At 42.8% G+C, this 19,026-nt stretch overlaps 1 long non-coding RNA gene across 1 annotated transcript; it reads left to right on the forward strand.

Moving 5' to 3' along the window:
• Positions 1–7,413: 7,413 nt before the first annotated feature.
• On the forward strand, positions 7,414–17,354 carry LOC139046555 (uncharacterized). Its single transcript, XR_011506693.1, has 4 exons — positions 7,414–7,514; positions 15,232–15,366; positions 16,048–16,165; positions 17,311–17,354. It is a non-coding gene; the product is annotated as an uncharacterized lncRNA (long non-coding RNA).
• The last annotated feature ends 1,672 nt before the right edge of the window (positions 17,355–19,026 follow it).

Genomic DNA, 19,026 nt, shown 5'->3' on the forward strand with positions numbered 1-19,026 from the left:
AAAGAAAACTAAACTTCTAAAGGCACATCTGAAATATCTTCCTCCTTATTATAGAGCTTGGAAGTGTAGGTATGTAGTCGTTATATAGACTTAAGGTTTCTTTAAATTGAGAAATATTACTCTAGAAAATCTTCAAGTATTTTCTCTACTTTTATTCTCTCTGAGAAGCACAAGAATAGTTTCTATTTATTTTCTCTTGATCACAAAAGAACTAAAAGTTCATAATACTTGTAGTCTCTTTGCCAAACACTATTATTGGTATTCCAAAGGTAAAAAAAAAATGGAAATATAATATGGCAATGATTTAAAACTTTTAATTAAAAATGTAGATTTAAAATGATTTTGCGTAACTCAAATAAATATTTGTACACCCATCTTAATAGCAGCATTATTCACGATAGCCAAAAAGGTGGAAATAACTTGTGTCCATTGACTGATGAATGGGTAAACAAAATGTAGTAGAAACATACAATGGAATATTATTCAGCCTTAAAAAGGAAGGAAGTTCTATCACATGCTACAACACCGATGACCCTTGAGGACATTATGTTGAGTGAAATAAGCCAGTCACAAAAGGGCAAATTCTGCATGATTCCACTTATATGAGATCCCTGGCGTACTCAAACTCATAGAGACAGAAAGTGGAACAGAAGTTACAGGGGCTGGGGGACAGGAAACTGGGGAGTTGTTTCATGGGAACAGAGTTTCAGTTTTGCAAAATGAAGAGTTATGAAGATGGATGGTTGTAAAACAAAGTGAATGCCACAGAGGTGTACAATTAAAAATGGTTAAAATGGTAAATTTTATGTTATGTGTATTTTACTACAATAAACAAATTTTTTAATTATGTTAAGTAGAGACTAGCAAAGTTAAGGAAACAATGGTTTCTTTACCTGTCATATTGTATATTTTCTAGGTAGACAACTAAGATGTTAATCATATGGTTTAATTTTTTAGTTGTAAACATTGCTTTGCTTCTCATTAGGGTTCAAGAAAGATTGTGTTCAGGATAATTTCAGGGAAAAATACATGTCAAACTGATTAGAGCTGAATTCTCAATTGACAGTTCCTCTTTCCACATTCTAGTAACGTTTCTAGCAAAAAAGGTATACAGTCAAGAGAGATTTGACCACAACCTTGCTCTTACAGTGACAAACCCCTCCCACGCGGTGCTGAAGAGGCCCCCTCTGCCTCCCGTTCAACTCTTTCCACTCCTTTCTACCAGACACCAAGATGTGCTTGCTTATGGCGCCCCCTGGTAGTCAGGGTCGGAACTGCTTTTCAGGGCCTAGATTGAATCTGAGTAAATCTTTGTGCTTGCATACATTGTTGAAGTTCAACAAATATTTGTGTAGCAACAAATGTGGCAGCCCAGAGTAAATGCAGTAATCTTGTCTGTCATCATGTGAGAGCCGAATTTAATGGTGCTTTTCTTTGAGCACTCAAGTTTAAGATGCATAAAAAACTGTTGTTTGATTTTTTCCTCTTGGTTTAAAATTGCTAGTATAGACAGTACTGTTCGTTACTTATTATACTAATTGACAGTGAGTAGTATTTCAGTTACTCTATGAGCTATACATATCTTTTATAGTACTTTTGTAAATTAACTCAACTACTATTTATCGAACATCTGCTCATACAAGGCCATGGTTGGGTGTCAGGAAATGAACCCAGGCCGTGGCAGTGATCTTAACCACTAGACCACGAGGGATAGCTTTGTTCTGAATTACAGAGTATTAATTCACAAATAAACACTTGAAACACAGTCTACCCCTTAAGAAGACAATGGTAGTAAATAAAGAGCGTAGTAATTTAAATAGCTTCTGACACAATTGTAAATGTTCTGTACACATTTCTTAAAAGATGTAATCAGGCACATGGTGGAGGCAAGTTAAGTGTCTTTTGAGAAATTAGGAGGACTCTGTTTTGCAGTGAAAGCCTACATCTATGTAATTCTCTGCTGAGTCTTATAACACAGTATAATTCCTTGATTTTAGGGCACTTTTGCTTTTAAAAACTGGCCTACCTAGATTAAGTCAAAAGTTTATAGCCAGTGTTACTTATTTAAATTGTACCTCAAACCAGTGTTTTTCTAAGGGCGTTTAGGAGCCCATTACCTTCAGAGCCATGGTCATCGATCACTCTGGAGTCTTCTTCACTGCTCCCCAAATGCTGGGCTACACGGGAAGTAACATGTCTGTATCTACCACACAGCATTATTGTTGATGTTTTAATATTTCTTGAGGATTTCTTAAGAGAGAGCCAAAACCTTAGCAATCCACCATATGGAATGAGTGTCTTGAATAAGTTCTCCTCTTAAGGTCTTCAAACCAGTATGAAGAGTCATAGTGTTGCCCTTTGTCTGCCTTTGCTCCCCACGTCCCCACCTCCTGCTCTGCAGACCCCAGCTCAGCTGGTCTGACTCACTAACTCCTCACCGTATGACTGAGTTCCGGAGTGGAGTGGGGGAGACTCTAGAACTTGTTTTCCTGATGCTGATGCTGGTTTAGAAATCTACAGTTCCAGTCTCTAGTGAGTATTTACAGCAGAGGTTATGCTGCAAAAAGGAAGGAATGCAGAACAGGATTTCTCCTTCTGAATTTAACACTAGACCTGTCTCAGGCTAGAAAGTGTCAGTTTTCATGATTTCCCGTCAAAGCAGACAGGCCCAGATTAATGATCAAACAACCTCATGCTCCTGTTTCACTAGGAGTTAGTTCTTCAGTATCCTGAGTGCCTGTTTTCTTTTTCAAGTATTGCAAGATTATGAGAATCCATGAGATAATTTCTATAAAGTGATTGCAATTGGGAGAAAAGTGCAAATATGCAGTGGTCAGTTTCTTATTTTGCATGTGAAAAAAAAAGATTTGTTTATCTCATAGAGGCTCTGCAGGCCTTGGGAGTGTGTACTGTGGAAATTCTCTCAGCTGTGCAATAATATGACCTGTAACCTAATTAGCTTAATTCCAGAAAATCGGGTGTTCAGAACAGAGGGGGGCTGAGCTAACCGTTCAAGTAGAATCAGTAGGAGTAGAGCTTTCCAGAACTCCTAGACTGAAGAAAGAATTCTGCTGGCATATAATTTTGCCAAAATTTAAAGTAGCAAAAAATTTAAACCGGAACACTAGATTGATAACATTTATTTATCAATATGACATGCGTTCTAAAGAATCTTTTTTCTTTTTTGCAGAGAGTTAAATCCTTGCGATTCCATGTCCTGTGGAAGTTGGCTGTGTAGACATATCAATGGTAAGGCAAAGAAATCAGGCTTGACTACTAATCTTGTTACTGTGGCATACAAGTTCACGAATATTTTAAGAATTACATTATTCTTACACAAGTGAATATAGCTAACTGATAGAAGCATTTAGAGTGTATTAACTGAATCCTCTTTGTTAAAAGTGAAGTGTTATACACAGAAACTTTAGGTTAACCTGCTGGGAAGTTCCTTTGCAGCTGTTCTTTCTTTTCTTCTGATGCACATTTTCTAAGTGTCTGTAATCCCTTGCTTGGCTAGCCAGGATGAAGTGTGGTGGGAAAACCGTGCTGGAAAAAAATGCCCAGGCAAGGAGGAAGAAGTGACAACACACTGTGGAGGAATGGTGGAATTTGTGGGAGCTGTGCACAAATGTGAATGGAGGAGGAGCTAGAAAAAGAAGAACAAACTACACCCAAAGCTAGCAGAAGGAAGGAAATAACAAAGATTGAGGAGAGATAAATGAAATAGAAAAACAAGGGAGAAAATCAAGGAAACCAAAGTTGGTTCTTTGAAAAGATCAACAAAATTGACAAGCTAGCTAGAAGGACTAAGATAAAAAGAGAGATGGCTCAAATTATTAAAATCAGAGATGAAATGGGAACATTACTAGCAAATCTACAGAAATAAAAAGGATTTTAGGGAGAATATTATGAACAATTGTATGCCAGTAGATTGGATAACCTAGATGAAATGGACAAATTGTTAGAAACAGAAAACTTACCAAGACTAAATCATAAAGAAATAGAAAATCTGAATAGACTTATAACTATTAAGGAGATTGAAAGAGTAATCAAAAATCTCTCAGGGGCTGGCCTGGTGGTGCAGTGGTTAAGTTCGCACATTCCACTTCAGTGGCCTGGGATTTGCTAGTTCAGATCCTGGGTGCGGACATGGCACCGCGAGGCAAAGCCATGCTGTGGTAGGCCTCCCACATATAACGTAGAGGAAGATGGGCACAGATGTTAGCTCAGGGCCAGTCTTCCTCAGCAAAGAAAAAAGAGGAGGATTGGTGGCAGATGTTAGCTAAGGGCTAATCTTCTTAAAAAAAAAACTCCCAACAAAGAAAAGCCCTGGACCTGATGGTTTCACTGGTGAATTCTACCAAACATTTTAAAAAGAACTAATACCAATCCTTCTCAAACTTTTCCAAAACTTGAAAAAGAGGAAACACTTCCCAACTCCTTCTATGAGGCCAGCATTCCCCTGATACCACAGTCACACAAAGACACTACAAGAAAGGAAAACTACAGACCAATATCTCTTATGAACATTGATGTAAAAATCCTCCGCAAAATACTATCAAACAAAATTTGGCAGCATATTAGAAGGATTGTATGCCGTGACCAGGTGGGGTTGATTCCTGGAATGCAAGGATACTTCAATCTGTGTAAATCGATCAATGCAATACATCACATTAGCAGAAAGAAGGAAAAAACCATGTGGTTATCTCAACTGATGCAGCAAAAGAATTTGACAAATTCAACGCCCTTTCATGATGAAAACACTCAACAAACTAGGAATAGAAGGAAGCCACCTCAACATAATAAAAAGTGTATAGGAAAAACCCAAGCAAACATGATACTTAATGGTGAAAGACTGAAAACTTTTCCTCTAAGGTCAGGAACAAGGCAAGGATGCCTGCTTTCACTGCTTCTATTCAACACAGTACTGGAAGTTCTAGCCAAAGCAATTAGACAAGAAAAAGAAATAAAATTTATCCAAAATGGAAAAGAAGAAGTAAAATGATCTTTGTTTGCATATGATAGGATCTTATGTGTAGAAAACCCTAAGGATTCCACAAAAAAGTATTAGAATTAATAAATGTATTCAACAAAGTAGGAGGATACAACACACAAAAACAGTTGCATTCTTTTTTTTGAGGAAGATTAGCCCTGAGCTAACATCTGCTGCCAGTCCTCCTCTTTTTTCTGAGGAAGACTGGCCCTGAGCTAACATCCGTGCCCATCTTCCTCCACTTTATATGTGGGACGCATACCACAGCATGGCATGCCAGGTGGTGCCATGTCCGCACCCTGGATCCGAACTGCTGAACCCCGGGCCGTCAAAGTGGAACGTGTGCACTTAACTGCTGTGCCACTGGGCTGGCCCCGACAGTTGCATTTCTATACACAAACAATGAAAAATCTGAAAAGGAAATTATGAAAACAATTCTACTTACACTAACATCAGAAAGAATTAAAAACTTAGGAATTAACAGAACTAAGGAGGTGAAAGATTTGTACAATGAAAACTATAAAACACTGCTGAAAGATATTACAGAAGACAAATAAATGGGAACAATTTCCGTGTTCACGGATTGGAAGACTTATTATTACCGAAATGTCAATGCTGTCCAAAGTGACCTACAGAGTCAATGCAATCCCCATCAAAAGCTCAATGACTTTTTTTCAAAAATGGAAAAACTCATCCTAAAATTCACATGGAATCTGAAGAGCCAAAAGAAACTTGAAAAAGAACAGAATTGGAGGACAAACACTTCCTGATTTCAAAACTTATCACAAAGCTACAGTAATCAAGACAGTGTAGTATTAGTGTAAAGACAGACTAAGAGACCAATGGAATAGGGTAGAGAGTCCATAAAGAAACCCTCACGTATATGATCAAGTGATTTTCCATAAGGGTGCCAAGGTCATTCAGTGGGGAAAGGACAATCTCTTCAACAAATGGTGCTGAGAAAACTGGATCTCCACGCGCAAAAGAATGAAGTGATACCCTTACCTAATACCACAAGCAAAAAATTAGCTCAAAATGCATTGAAGACCTAAAGTAAGAGCTAAAACTATTACTTTTAGAAGAAAACGTAGGGCTTAAGCTTCATGACATTGGGTTTGGCAATGATTTCTTGGATATGACACCAAAGGCACAGGCCACAAAAGAAAAAATAGACAAACTGATCTTCATGAAAATTAAAAACTTTTGTGCATCAAAGGATGCTATCAACAGAGTGAAAAGGCAACCCAAAGAGTGGGAGAAAATATTTGCAAAGTGTAAATCCAATAAGGGATTAATGTCCAGCATATATAGATAACTCATAAAACTCAACAACAAAAAACCAATCCACTTCAAAATGGGCAAAGGACTTGATAGATATTTTTCCGAAGAAGACATACAAATGGCCAATAAACATATGAAAAGATGCTCAACATCCCTAATCATTGGGGAGATGGAAATGAAAACTACAATGAGATACCACATTATACTCATTAGAATGACTACTAAGGAAAAACTAGGCAATAATAAGTGTTGATGAGGTGTGGAGAAATTGGAATCCTTGTGCACTGCTGGTAGGAGTGCAAAATGGTGCAGCCACTGTGGAAAACAGTATGGCAGTTCTTCAAAAAATTAAAAATAGATTTACCATATGATACAGCAATTCCACTTCTGAGTATACACCCAAAATAATTGAAAGCAGAATCTCAAAGAGATATTTGTACACCCAGGTTCATAGCAGCTTTATTCACAGTAGCTAAAATGTGGAAGCAATCCAAGTGTCCATGGGCTGATGAATGGTTAAGCAAAATGTAGTATATACTGTTGACCTTAAACAAATAGACAGCCAGTTACTTCTCCAGCAAAAATGGGTTTATTTGGGATCAGCAAATAATTGCATTTCAGGTCTCCAACCTGGCAAACCACCAGCAAGTCCCTAGCTGCAAGGGGAAGAGGAACTCTTTACAGAGGGGAGGGGAAGAGGGAGGGCTGCTGTAAACAGAGTCCACTGGAGGGACTGAGAGTTTGAAGTGTAGTGGCTTTTCATTGGCTGAGTGTGACAGTCTCTCTTTGGCTTACTTTCTTGCCGGTCAAGAGAAAGTATTTCTTCTTTCTGTTGGGCTCTATTGGTGAGGGCATGAGAGCTCACCCTTTTGGTTTCCCTCCATTTTAATGAGGTTTCTGTTTGTTAATTTCCACAGCACATGCAATGGACTATTATTCATCCTTAAAAAGAAGGAAATTCTACAATATGCCACGACATAGATGAACTTTGAGTACAGTATGCTAAGTGAAATAAGCCAATCACAAAAAGACAAATACTGTATATATGTAGTCAAAATTATGGAGACAGAAAGTAGAAGGGTGGTTGCCAGGGACTGGGGGGAGGGGAAAATGGGAAGTTGTTATTTAACGAGTGTAGAGTTTCAGTTTTGCAAGATGAAAAGAGTTCTCGAGGTGGATGGTGGTGATGGCTGCTTAACGTCATGAATGTACTTACTGCTGAACTGTGCATTTAACAAAGGTAAATTTTATGTTGTGTATTTTACCACAATTAAAAAAATAGATAATGGGACACGTCCACTGGTCCAGGAAGAGACCATTTGGGCTGGAGTGAAGGACTTTACTAGGAAAGCAACAAAAGATGAGTCTGAAAGTGTACAGTGGGACCAGATATGAAAGGCCCATGGATGACAAAAGAAACAGAAGCTGGTAATCCCAGGTTGGTCCACAGGTGACAAGCTCCATTGCACAATTTTCCCCAGCAGGAGCAGGTGCAGAGAGAACACAGGGTGAGTTCATCCAGCACTGGGGACCACTGGGCTAGATGTGTCCAAGCCTAGTGAGGTGAAGGGTTGAGGTGCTGGCCATGAGGTCTTGGTGGTGAGGGGTGAGGCTGGGAGAGTGGCAGGCGGGGAGGACTGGGAGGCTCCGAGGGGGTTGAGGAGAAGAAATAAGTGAGTGGCAATGGCGGAGGCCAAGTGTACCAAGAACTCTTGGACTTTCTTGGGCATTTGCCATGTGATGATGGCAAGCAGGGTCCAGTGCAGTTAGGAGAGGCTGAAATGGCACGAATTAGGCCATTCCATTCCTGGGGGACATTTTGTGTAAGATATAACAAGGGAATGGAACAGGGCGGAGTGGTTCTTTAGGCTAATGCTTTAACCTCGTGTGCTGACAAGTGTTGCAGACCCAAGACTTGGAATACCTCCATCAGACAGTGCAGGATGCTCGCCTCTCCAAGCCCCAAAGAGATGGGAAATGGTAACTGAGTGCAGCACTGTCGGTGATGAGGTAGAGAAGCGAGACGCACCACTGGCTGGATTGTGTCCGTAGCGCTTGGCTGGGGACCAGCCCTCACCATCCAGCCTGCTGAGTGGGTTGTGGAGATGGCTGCGAGGGGCCCTGCACTCTGCTCAGCCCCTCGAGATTGTTGACAGTCAGAGGGGGAAACCTCACATCAGAGAGCTGAGAAACCGGGAGGGCCATCTCCCTACTCCTGCTCCCGGAGTCCCTGGCAGCCCCCGTTACATTTTCTGTCGCTATGAGTTTGACTCATATTCTAGTGCCTTGTGTGAGTGTTTCTGTTTTTTTAATTTTAATTTTTTAAATTGAAATTCATAATAGTTTACATCATTGTGAGATTTCAGTTGTACATTATTTCTTGTCTGTCACCACATAAGTGCTCCCCTTCACCCCCTGTGCCCACCCCCCACCCATGTGAGTGTTTCTTAATGTCATCTGAGTTAGAAAATAAAGAGTTCGCTGAAAAGCTCTCTGCTTGACTATGTCTCTTGGAATTATTAGCTTTCTCTCAATGACTTACGAAAGTAAACTATTTATTACTTTCAGAATTGAAAGAGAGAAGCTTGTCTCCCTGTAGTTCCTCCAAAGGAAATTCCTCCAAAACAGAGCAAGTTCTGAGCAGAGAGGAGCCTTTGAGAGGTAGCTAGCAGAGGAAGCACCGTGTTCTGACCATCATGTGACCGTGTCCCATGAGAGCAGATGGAGGTCATTAGAGTAGACACCTACTCTTTGTGATGTCAGGGCATTGGCAGGTCATCCGATTGCAGCGGAATCTCCTTGTCTGATGGCAGGAGGCGGATGGACAGGCTGACTCTGAATCTTCCAGAAATGATGGAACTTGAAGTTGGGTAAATAAAAGCAATGAGGAAAATCTAGAGGGTCTTTCAGTGGCCATAATTGGTGTCGGAAGAGGATGGTTGTGGGCTTCAGCTAGAGGACGTGGACTCTGGTTCTGGGCAAGGGCATGGGAAGTGGGTGGGTCTTTGAGGGAAGTCCTGTGGTGGATACTCCTTGGCACACGTGGAGGGGCCAGCTCACGCTGTCGCTTCTGTCCAGTGTGCTTCGCTTTCTCCTGCCTCTGCTTAGTGAAATGCTGTTCTTCCTTACTCTGGGTCCTTCCAGGCTTCATTCAAACGCCCTCTCAACAGTCCAGCATCCCCAGCCCCCAGAGGCAGACTGAACCACTCCTTTCTTTGTTCTGTGGGTGTGATTCAACAGACTTTGGCACTGAGAGGAAGGGGCTGTCAGGCTCTGTGCTTTCAGGAAGTTTCGCTTAATCCTAGGTCTATGGTAGGGTTTGGTGGGGAGCACCTGCGAGCTCCCCGCCCAGTTGAGAACGAAATGAGAGATAAGACACAGGACAGGCAAAGGGAAATCAAACTGTCAGCTTTATTAAGGCAGGAGAAGGTGGCTTTTGATACCTCTTCCCAAAACAGAACCAACTACCCCCTCACTGACTGCTGGCTCTTCTTCAGCTCCCAGCCTGCCCCGGTGAGCTTAGCCCACAGCACAGTGCAGGCCAGAAGGCGCCCCTTGGCCTGCAGGCAGAACCCAACTGGAGAGGCCAGAGGACACTGAGCCTCACAGAGCCAATTCCATCTCCTAAACTTGTCGACGAGGTCAGTCTCTCCTCTCATGGAAAGAGGGGAATGAGAGAGAGGAGAGGAGTGGAGAAAGAGAGGGAGAGAACACCTTGAGATGCGCACTCCTGGGATGTGGTGCAGGGACGGAGTCCCACCTGGAGCCTGGCTTACAGTGGACGATAGTTGTCTTTCTGTCTCGCTTTTTGATCTGCGTGTGAGCTTTTGCCAGCAGTGCCGGTGGCCCTATTCACCTTTGAACGCTGGCATTTAAGAGAAGAGTCGGCACACATTCAGTGCTTAGTAGGTATTGTTTGAGTAAGCAGAACGGGGAGGGGACAGGAGAATTCTTTCCAGAATTGAGGGCTGCAGACTCCTGGATCTCATATTGCTTGGGCATCACCTGGAGCCCCCTAGGGTGCTCTGCTTCATCTTCAGGCCGAAGCATGTTGACTTGATTTTCTGATCCTCCAGGGCGTTCCTCACGGCCTCCTGGCCAGGTCTATTTCTGAGCAAGCTCCACCCTCACTTCTTGTCTTGTTCACTCCTGTAGGCTCAGTGCCGAGCAGCTGGTCTACCTGCCTGGACAGGGCAGTGGACTCGTGGGCCTGGGCACCATCGTTTTAGCTTCCCCAATTACTTCCACGCCTGGTTAAAGGCACCAACATATTATTATTCCTTCCTCATTGAGGACTTTTCTGCTTCTTCATTGGTTGTTGAAGATGAGGCCCCCATGACCTTTTAAAAAACCTGTCCTAACCGACTCTTGGCTATGGTTGGGACTGACTCAGAAAGAAGTAAAAGCACTTGCTGAATCGTCAACGCTTCCTATAACACCCTAGCATTTTCATTAATTAAGGCCTCCCTTCCACATGTTGAATCATTCCAGCCTGAGATCAGAAAGGAGGGTGTGCCCCAGGTGCAAGGGGATATTTAATGAATACGACTTAGTTTCCTCTTTACTATAGCTCCAGAGCACAGGGCCCTTCCTGCTGAATTGTTTCTGTCAGCGTGACTGCCTCTGCCAGACAGGAGGAAGTGAACACATACAGATCGGTATAAGATCATTTTCCTTGTATTTGCTTTGGCACAAGTATTTCAGAACTCAAACACACATACTCTTGACCCTGCAATGCTGGGGTTTTTTGAAAATACTTCCCTCTCAAACATGCTTTAGTTAAAGTCACTGGTCCTACACCATATTAGAAGCAGAGAATGTACTCATATTGAGTGCCAGTTGTTGAAATACTAAGGAAGTTTAAAATAATTTACCAGTTACATAAAAGCTTTCTTGGGCATATATTCAAACTGACTTTTACATTTGAAGGCTGCAAAAGGCTAAGGTCTTTCAAATCCCCATGTGGCCACCTGTTAGTCGTCTTACTTTGGACAGGCCATCAGGTTCTTTGAAGCATGGCTTGCTCGTCTGTAACATGGGGAAGATCACTCCTACTTTAGTGGCATTGTAGAGATGAAAATGTCTGCAAGTGTTTCTGAACCAGGTTCGTTTTTGCCCGTCGCCTGAAAGCCAAACACTGAGATGACGAGATCGCAGCAGAGAGAGGTTTTAATCACGAGGCAGCCAAGTGAGGAAGTGGAAGAATGAGTCTCAAATATGCCTCCTCAAAAACGGGGACTCAGGGAGATTTATGGGGTGGGGGTAGAGTGGTCTGAAGCGTGGAGATAGATAGATGATTGGAGGTGAGGAGAGATGAGGTAATCAATGATCTGCACAAGTGTAGTCAGATTTCATGCCTCTTCATAGGACACATGTTAACAAAATGGCGGTATTAGCATGATCTGAGGGTGGAGTTTTTAGCCTCTGGATGTCAAAAGGTTGCTTATTGGACATCTGCGCAGGCCCAGTTGATGAGTTGGTGGTCTCAACCACCCTGAAGTGGACTAGGAGTTTTAATTCCTGAAAAGCAGCTCACACACCCGTTACCATGGTGACCCAGGCTCCAGGGAGATGTTGTCTATAGGAACCTAGTGGGAGCTGGATAGCATATTGCCTAAGCAGCACAGTTAATAATGGACAGGGGACAACTAAAAGCTATAATCAGTAATTGCAAAAAGGAAAAAAAAATAACTTAGTTACTAGCTACTTAATCATCAGTGGCTAACTGTTTGCCAGTTTCACGAGGGGAAGGGACAACGAAATCTCCTGAGGCCTACTACGTGCCAGCTACTCTGCCAAGTGCACCCTCATGTTGATATCTTTTTAAATTAGTCTGAGTACTTAAAAAGTTATGCAAATGTTGGTTATTGTTATCAATTGTATAACCCTGGGGGAAGTCTGTTAATCTCTCCAAACAATTTCTTCATCTATGAACCCGGAATAAGACCACCAAACTCAAAGTGTTGTGGAAGAGTCGCATGAATTCACAGAGGTGAAACTGCAGGTAAAGTTATAAGGCAGCTCACAAATACTAGATCTTATTATTGACGATGATGATAAGTTTTGAATTGCTGCTTGAGAATGACATCTACAGTCTTCCTAAAGGGCTATCTTTTTCCGATCTGGGCGGCGGCGCAGTTGATGACAGTGTGCCAGAGTATCTACGGATCCTTTTACCCCACCCAGACTTTAACTCCACCCTCTGGTTAGATCACACTCTCAGTTTTAAAAAGGGCTCCAAGCCAGACCAGCCCTTGCGGCTGCCCTCCCAAACTTCCGGAGGTGGAGCTCTCCTTCTGTGAATATGAGTATGAGTGTTTTTCCTGGTTTTGCTTTTTGTTTTTAAGACAAAACATACTTTGGGATTTTTTATCTTAAGAATCCTGATGGTCGTGAAGAAACTGCAGTAGCCACTCTGCTACTATTCATTGTGGAGTGAATAGTTGTGCCACATAAAGACACCTCAAGAATTCTAAATGGTTTCAGCAAACCTGAGAGCTGGCAGGGGGTGAGGCTTCCTGCTCAGTGAAAGAGGAATGTGTCTGACGGAGGAGGAGGGAGGGAACGGCAGGGAAGAAGCAGCGACAGCACTCTGAAAAGGAAGATGCCATCCTGCGGGAAACTGCCTCGCCATATTTGCTACGGGAATGTTGGGTGAGAAAAGCCAGCCAGGACTCTGGCCCCGGAGCCTCACTAGCTGAACGTTCAAAGCTGAGAGGAGAAGTGTTTGAAGTGTGTCCCCAACCTCCAGCTGCCCCCATCTTCACTGTCTTCACGAGGGACCCTATCAGGCACACAGGCATTGTGTGCGTTGTTGGAAAAGACCTGAACTCATCCTGGCCCCAAAGTCCCTCTCTGCTACTGTGGCCCTCTCGAATGGGTAATCTGAGTTTGGACTATGTTGGCTTATGCATAATGTAACACTGAATATTATGGTTTTTGGCTACACAGAGAAGTGTGTCTTTTTTTTTTTTTCTTCCTTCCTTCCTTTTTTTGTGGAAAGAACAGTTAATGTGAGATCTACCCTCCTAATGAATTTTTAAGTGCACAATACCTCATTGTCAACTATAGGCATGATGTTGTACGGCAGATCTCTAGAACTAACTCCTCTTGTATACCTGTAATTTTATACCCAGTGAACAACTATTCCTCATTTCTGCCTCTCCCATCGCCTGGTAACCACCATTCTATCTTCTACTTCTATACCTTTGACTATTGTACATGCTGCGTATAAATGGAATTGTGCAGTGTTTGTCCTTCTGTGAGTGGCTTATTTCACTTAGCATAATGTCCTCCAGGTCCATCCCTGTTGTCACAAATCGTAGGATTTCCTTCATTTTTAAGGCGGAATAATCCATTGTATGTATATATAGTCATCCTTCCATTTGGGTTTGTTCCAGGACTCCCCACAGATGCCCAAATCCCCAGATGCTCAAGTTGCTAGAGTTGGCCCTCCAGATTCATGGGTTCTGCTTCCACAGATTCAACCATGCTCGATTCAAAAATACAGTACAGTATTTGGGTATTTTTGATCTGTAGTTGATTGAATCTGTTGATGTGAAACCCGTGGGTGCAAAACCCTCAAGATGGAGAGCAGAATGTACCACATCTTCTTTATCCATTCATTTGTCAGTGGACACTTATGTTGTTTCCATATCTTGGCTATTGTGAATAATGCTGCTATGAACACGGGAGTGCAGATATTTCTTCAAGATCCAGATTTCAGTGCTTTTGGATAAATACCCAGATGGGGGATTGCTGGATCATATGGTAGCTCTATTTTCAATTTTTTGAGGAACCTTCATGCTGTTATCCACAGTGGCTGCATCATTTTAAATTCCCACCCACAGTGTACCAGGGTCCCTGTTGACTTTCTTTTTTCTTTTTTTTTTAAAGATTTTATTTTTTCCTTTTTCTCCCCAAAGCCCCCCCGGTACATAGTTGTGTATTCTTCGTTGTGGGTTCTTCTAGTTGTGGCATGTGGGACGCTGCCTCAGCGTGGTCTGATGAGCAGTGCCATGTCCGCGCCCAGGATTTGAACCAACGAAACACTGGGCCGCCTGCAGCGGAGCGCGCTAACTTAACCACTCGGCCACGGGGCCAGCCCCTCCCTGTTGACTTTCTTATTTCTAATTCCTACTGCTCAGGCATGAAAAGTTAGTCACGTTTGAGTTTTCCTTTGTCTCTCACCATCCATAATTGATCTATTGCCAAGTCATGATTATTATTAAAACATTATTTTATATATTTCTTCCTTTATGTCCTAAACTAATTTGGCCACATATTGTTCTATCTGACTATTCCAGTAGTCTTCCAAGTAGTGTCCCTGTCTCCCTTCAGTCTTTCTTCAAAACCATCTTGAAGTCAAGTCAGAGTTATCTTTCTGGAACCCTGATCAGATTGTGTGGCTCTCCAGCTCGGCAAAACTCAACAGCTTCTCTGCCTACAAAACCAACTCCATCCTCTTTAGCTTTCCACTGAAGGCCTCCACAGTCCAGCCCAGCCAGGCTTCCCGCCCCTGCCCAGCGCCCTTTAACAAGTACCCAGGCTGCTCTGTTTCCACCTTGACACTTTTGTGCATGTCGTTTCTCTACCTGAAATGTCCTCCCCCCATTCCATCTCACCCCACCTCTCAGGAGTGTGAGCAGTCTGAGTTCCCTTTGCTCTCAGCTCCTTTTGCAAGGTCTCAGAGCCTAGGACTGAGTTTCATAAGTCTTTGTAACTCTGTCAGAGCCTTGTTGGGACTGAGTTGATGAATCCAGAATTATTTGGTGTTCTTTCAATCAGATCATCCTTGGGGTCAACTGAGTTTTCTCATGAGCCTTCTGGGCTTTCCTGTACTATTCTCTGCATGAACAAAACTAAGTCATTTTACAAACTTCTGAATACACATAAATAATTTGGAGAATCAAAGTGCTGGACATTTGCCAATTCTAGTCTGTTCTCCTTTTTGACAGGACTACCTCTGAATTCTCGGTTCTGACTCTTTAAAATGAACATTTGTTGAGTGGAGCATGTGGTGCTGGATGGCGAGCTGTGGTTCAGCAACGGACCACAAGAGAAACTGAAGCGGAGAAGTTTGTTAGTCACAGGTCCTGAAGGAAGTCCCCAGCACACCTTGAGAGGTCACACTGAAGGTCAAGGCAGGGTGCAGAGAGAGAGAAAGGCAGCACCTGGGGCACGTGCCTTTGTTGGGGCCCGTGGATGGAATGCTTTGGGGTTCCTGAGCTAGGGTTGGACTGATCAATTTAAACCAAAAAGAATGGGGTTTTGGTAAGTTCTAGGAGGCGTCTAATCTAAGGCGGGCACAAAGGGAAGACCCTGGGAGGTGGGAACACTGCTGGGAAGTCATATCAGGAACTTACATTTGCATACATCTGAGGGCTGCTGTTTAGGGCACACGCTTGCATGAGGGGCTGGTGTCAGTTTAAGGGCCCCAAAGGCCGCTTGGCCAAAGAAAATGGGTGCCAGGCAGCGACACCGTGGAATAGCTTAGCTCAATTCTCAACGATCTCCCAGACCAATACACAAAATGATTTTCTCACTCATTACAAAGCAGAACAAGCCTAGAAGGAATCGTTAAAAAAAAAAGAGGATAACAACAGGAGGTGTCCCTTTCCTGTTTCTCATAAGGACGCTGAATGTATTTGCTAATTCCTAGAGCATGGAGCATGTTTTTGGAAACCCAAAGGCAGTCAAAGACTCTTGAAAAGGAAAACCTCATGAAAAAATTCTCTTTTTGTGACTTCAAATTCGTTGTACCGTTCATATAGCTGGCCGTTTGCTGGCTGTCGGGAGCGAGTTCTTCCAGTGCCCCAGATGCGTGTGGGTGTAAAGGATGCAGGCGTTATGAAAACTTCTGCTTCTGTTTGGGATAAAAATGAAAACTAGGTAAGACTACTATAAAGAATTCTAATTCATACCGGCTTTGGGAAACCAGTTGCCAAGGAACTTAACACCACAGGGACTTGGGGAAATGTGAGCCTTGAAGAGTTGGCCCTGACTGTTTGCCCCCATTTTTATCACCATTCCTGAGAATAAGTTTTATTCACAATATTCCACCTGGTATGGGCTACAGAGAGAACCAGAAGTACTTTCGAGCTGAGGAAAGGTCATTCTAGCGTGCCGAACATGAACTGGAGGCAGAGTAATTTCCCGGTACTTCTTCCCCAGACGACCCGACCAACCTTAAACACGACTGCTCCTCGTGCGACAGGGAAGGCTTGGCCGTGTGCTCAGGCCTGTCTTATTAGTTTAATGTTTATGGTTAACACACATGGGCTTAGGAATTTATTTTGGTGCATCATAGCACTAATAAAATAGGGTAGAGATGTTAACAGTGTTTGATGTGTGTCTGAGTTCAGAATACTTCTTAACACGCTTATGATCACAATCAGTGTCATTCAATATAGACCATCCACCGTCTGCTGTGTTGAGAAAAGAGAGATTTTTTTTCACCATAAGAAATTATACATACATAAGATAAAATTTACCGGATTAACCATTTGAAGCGTACATTTTCAAGTACACTCACATTATTGTGCAGTCATTTCTCCCACCCAGCCCCAGAACTTCTGCATCATCCCAGACTGAAATTGTACCTGTTAAACACTTGCCCCCATTGTGCCTCTCTCAGACCTGGCAACCACCCCTCAACTGTCCGCCTTTATTAATTCGACTCCTCTAGTTACTGCACATCAGTGGAATCATATAGTATTTGTCTTTTGTAATTGTCTGATTTCACTTAGCATAACGTCCTCAAGCTTCATCCATGTTGTCAGAATTTTTGTCCTTTTTAGGGCCAAATAATATTTCACTGTGTGTGTATAGCACATCTTCTTTGTCCATTCATCTGTCAATGGGCACTTGGGTTGCTTCCACCTTCGGCTACTGTGAATAATGCTGCCATGAACGTGAGTGTACCAATATCTGTTCAAAATGAGGTCTCTCTCTTTTGGGAAAGGCAGGGCAAATGGGAAAAATTCATGCTTTCTTGAGTTATTATGACTCAAAATTGTCCTAAACCCGTTTTTCAGGTTTTGAAAAGAAGATGTCACAATTAATGAAGAGCCTGAAAAATGTGAGTGGAATATATTAGGTGACTTTTTTCCCCCTAACAATATAAGGGAAGTGAAACCAAACAACACTGAATCTTTAGAGAGTTGCCATGCTAATATTAGATGATAATTTAAAAAATTTTAAATAAGAGATTCATCTGGCCCTGTGGATGAGTGTTGAGTTAGAAATAATCTCACCCTGGCTTTTATGGTCCTAGATGGTAAGATTTCAAAATCCAGAGGGCAGAATACTTATAGAAACCTGAGGAAAACCTAAATAAGAACCTTGTGAAGTCACTAACTATAACCATGAGATTATAGAAGTTTGCTAATATTGCTTATTATATTATTTATGAGAGGAAATAGTGTATGTTTATGTGTGAATTTTTGTTTTTCATGGTTACCCTAACGAAACAACAGCTAGCCCTGGTGGCCTAGTGGTTAAGATCCGGTGCGCTCACTGCCACGGCCTGGGTTTGTCTCCTGGTCAGGGAACCACACACCCGTCTGTCTGTTGTCACATTGTGGTGGCTGCTGTTGCCATGATGCTGAAAGCTGTGCACCAGTATTTCAAATACCAGCAGGGTCACCCATGGTGGACAGGTTTCAGCGGAGCTTCCAAACTAAGATAGACTAGGAAGAAGGACCTGGACACCCACTTTGGAAAAAAATGGCCCTGAAAACCCTGTGAATAGCAGCGGAGCATCGTCTGATAGAGCGTGGGAAGGGGAGAGGACGGCGCAGAAAGACCGGCCAGGCTTCCTTTCCAGTGCCCACAGGGTCGCTAGGACTCAGAATCCACTCTACGGCACCAACAACAAAACAAAACAGCCATGGTTAGATATCTACAGACTGGAAATATAAACTCCGGAATAATGGAAGCAACGAGGTTCTTATGCAAGAGTGATGTGGGTGTTCAGGTGCAAGAGTTTCTTTCAAAAACAGGCTGGCAGCCGCCCCTGCCCTCGCGGAGGCAGCCCCGGGGATCGGAAGGCCGCGGCGGCCCACAGTTAGCCTCGTGGCCGGCAGATGGCAGCACAGAGAGCCTGTCGACGTCGCCGCGGGCTCCGAGCTGGACTAAGGGCCGCCGAGCAACGGCTCAGCGAGCTACGATAGCAAGCGGCAGAGAGAGCTCTTGGTAAGTGAGTAAGCCTCTTGAAGAAGTGAAAAAGGCCAAGCTAACCAGCAGTCTTAGGTCTTTTCTTGGCAAAAGCCTATTATCTTTCACGATTTAGCTTTTTGTTCCTGAAGATCTCCCCCAAAAACTATTTCATGCCCTGAATCCTTTTTGTAGTGCTTTGCTGTGCCTGTCATATCCAGCTTGTCACACACTGCAACCTCCTTATACACATCTGCCCTCTACATTGTGTCCTCCTTTTTAAACATCTTTGTGTGTGCCAGGGGCCTAGAACAATGCTCTCCACATATGAGAAGCTCAATGAATGTGTTTTTATGGATAATGAAATGGTAAATACACTTATATATTTTTCTAAGATAATTCACAAAGTTTGTCATAATATCTTTACTATTAAGATAAAAAATTGTGAACTAGATGCAGATAAGTACATTTATCCTTAAAACTCCAAACTTGAATCACATGGGTAAACGAACTCATGTTAAACTTGAAGAAAACCTTTGGTGGCATTCCATATTCAACATTTTTATTGGCTTAAGTGAATATAGAGAAAGCAGCCT

The sequence above is a fragment of the Equus asinus genome, chromosome 11, assembly GCF_041296235.1.
Source record: "Equus asinus isolate D_3611 breed Donkey chromosome 11, EquAss-T2T_v2, whole genome shotgun sequence".
NCBI lineage: Eukaryota > Metazoa > Chordata > Mammalia > Perissodactyla > Equidae > Equus > Equus asinus.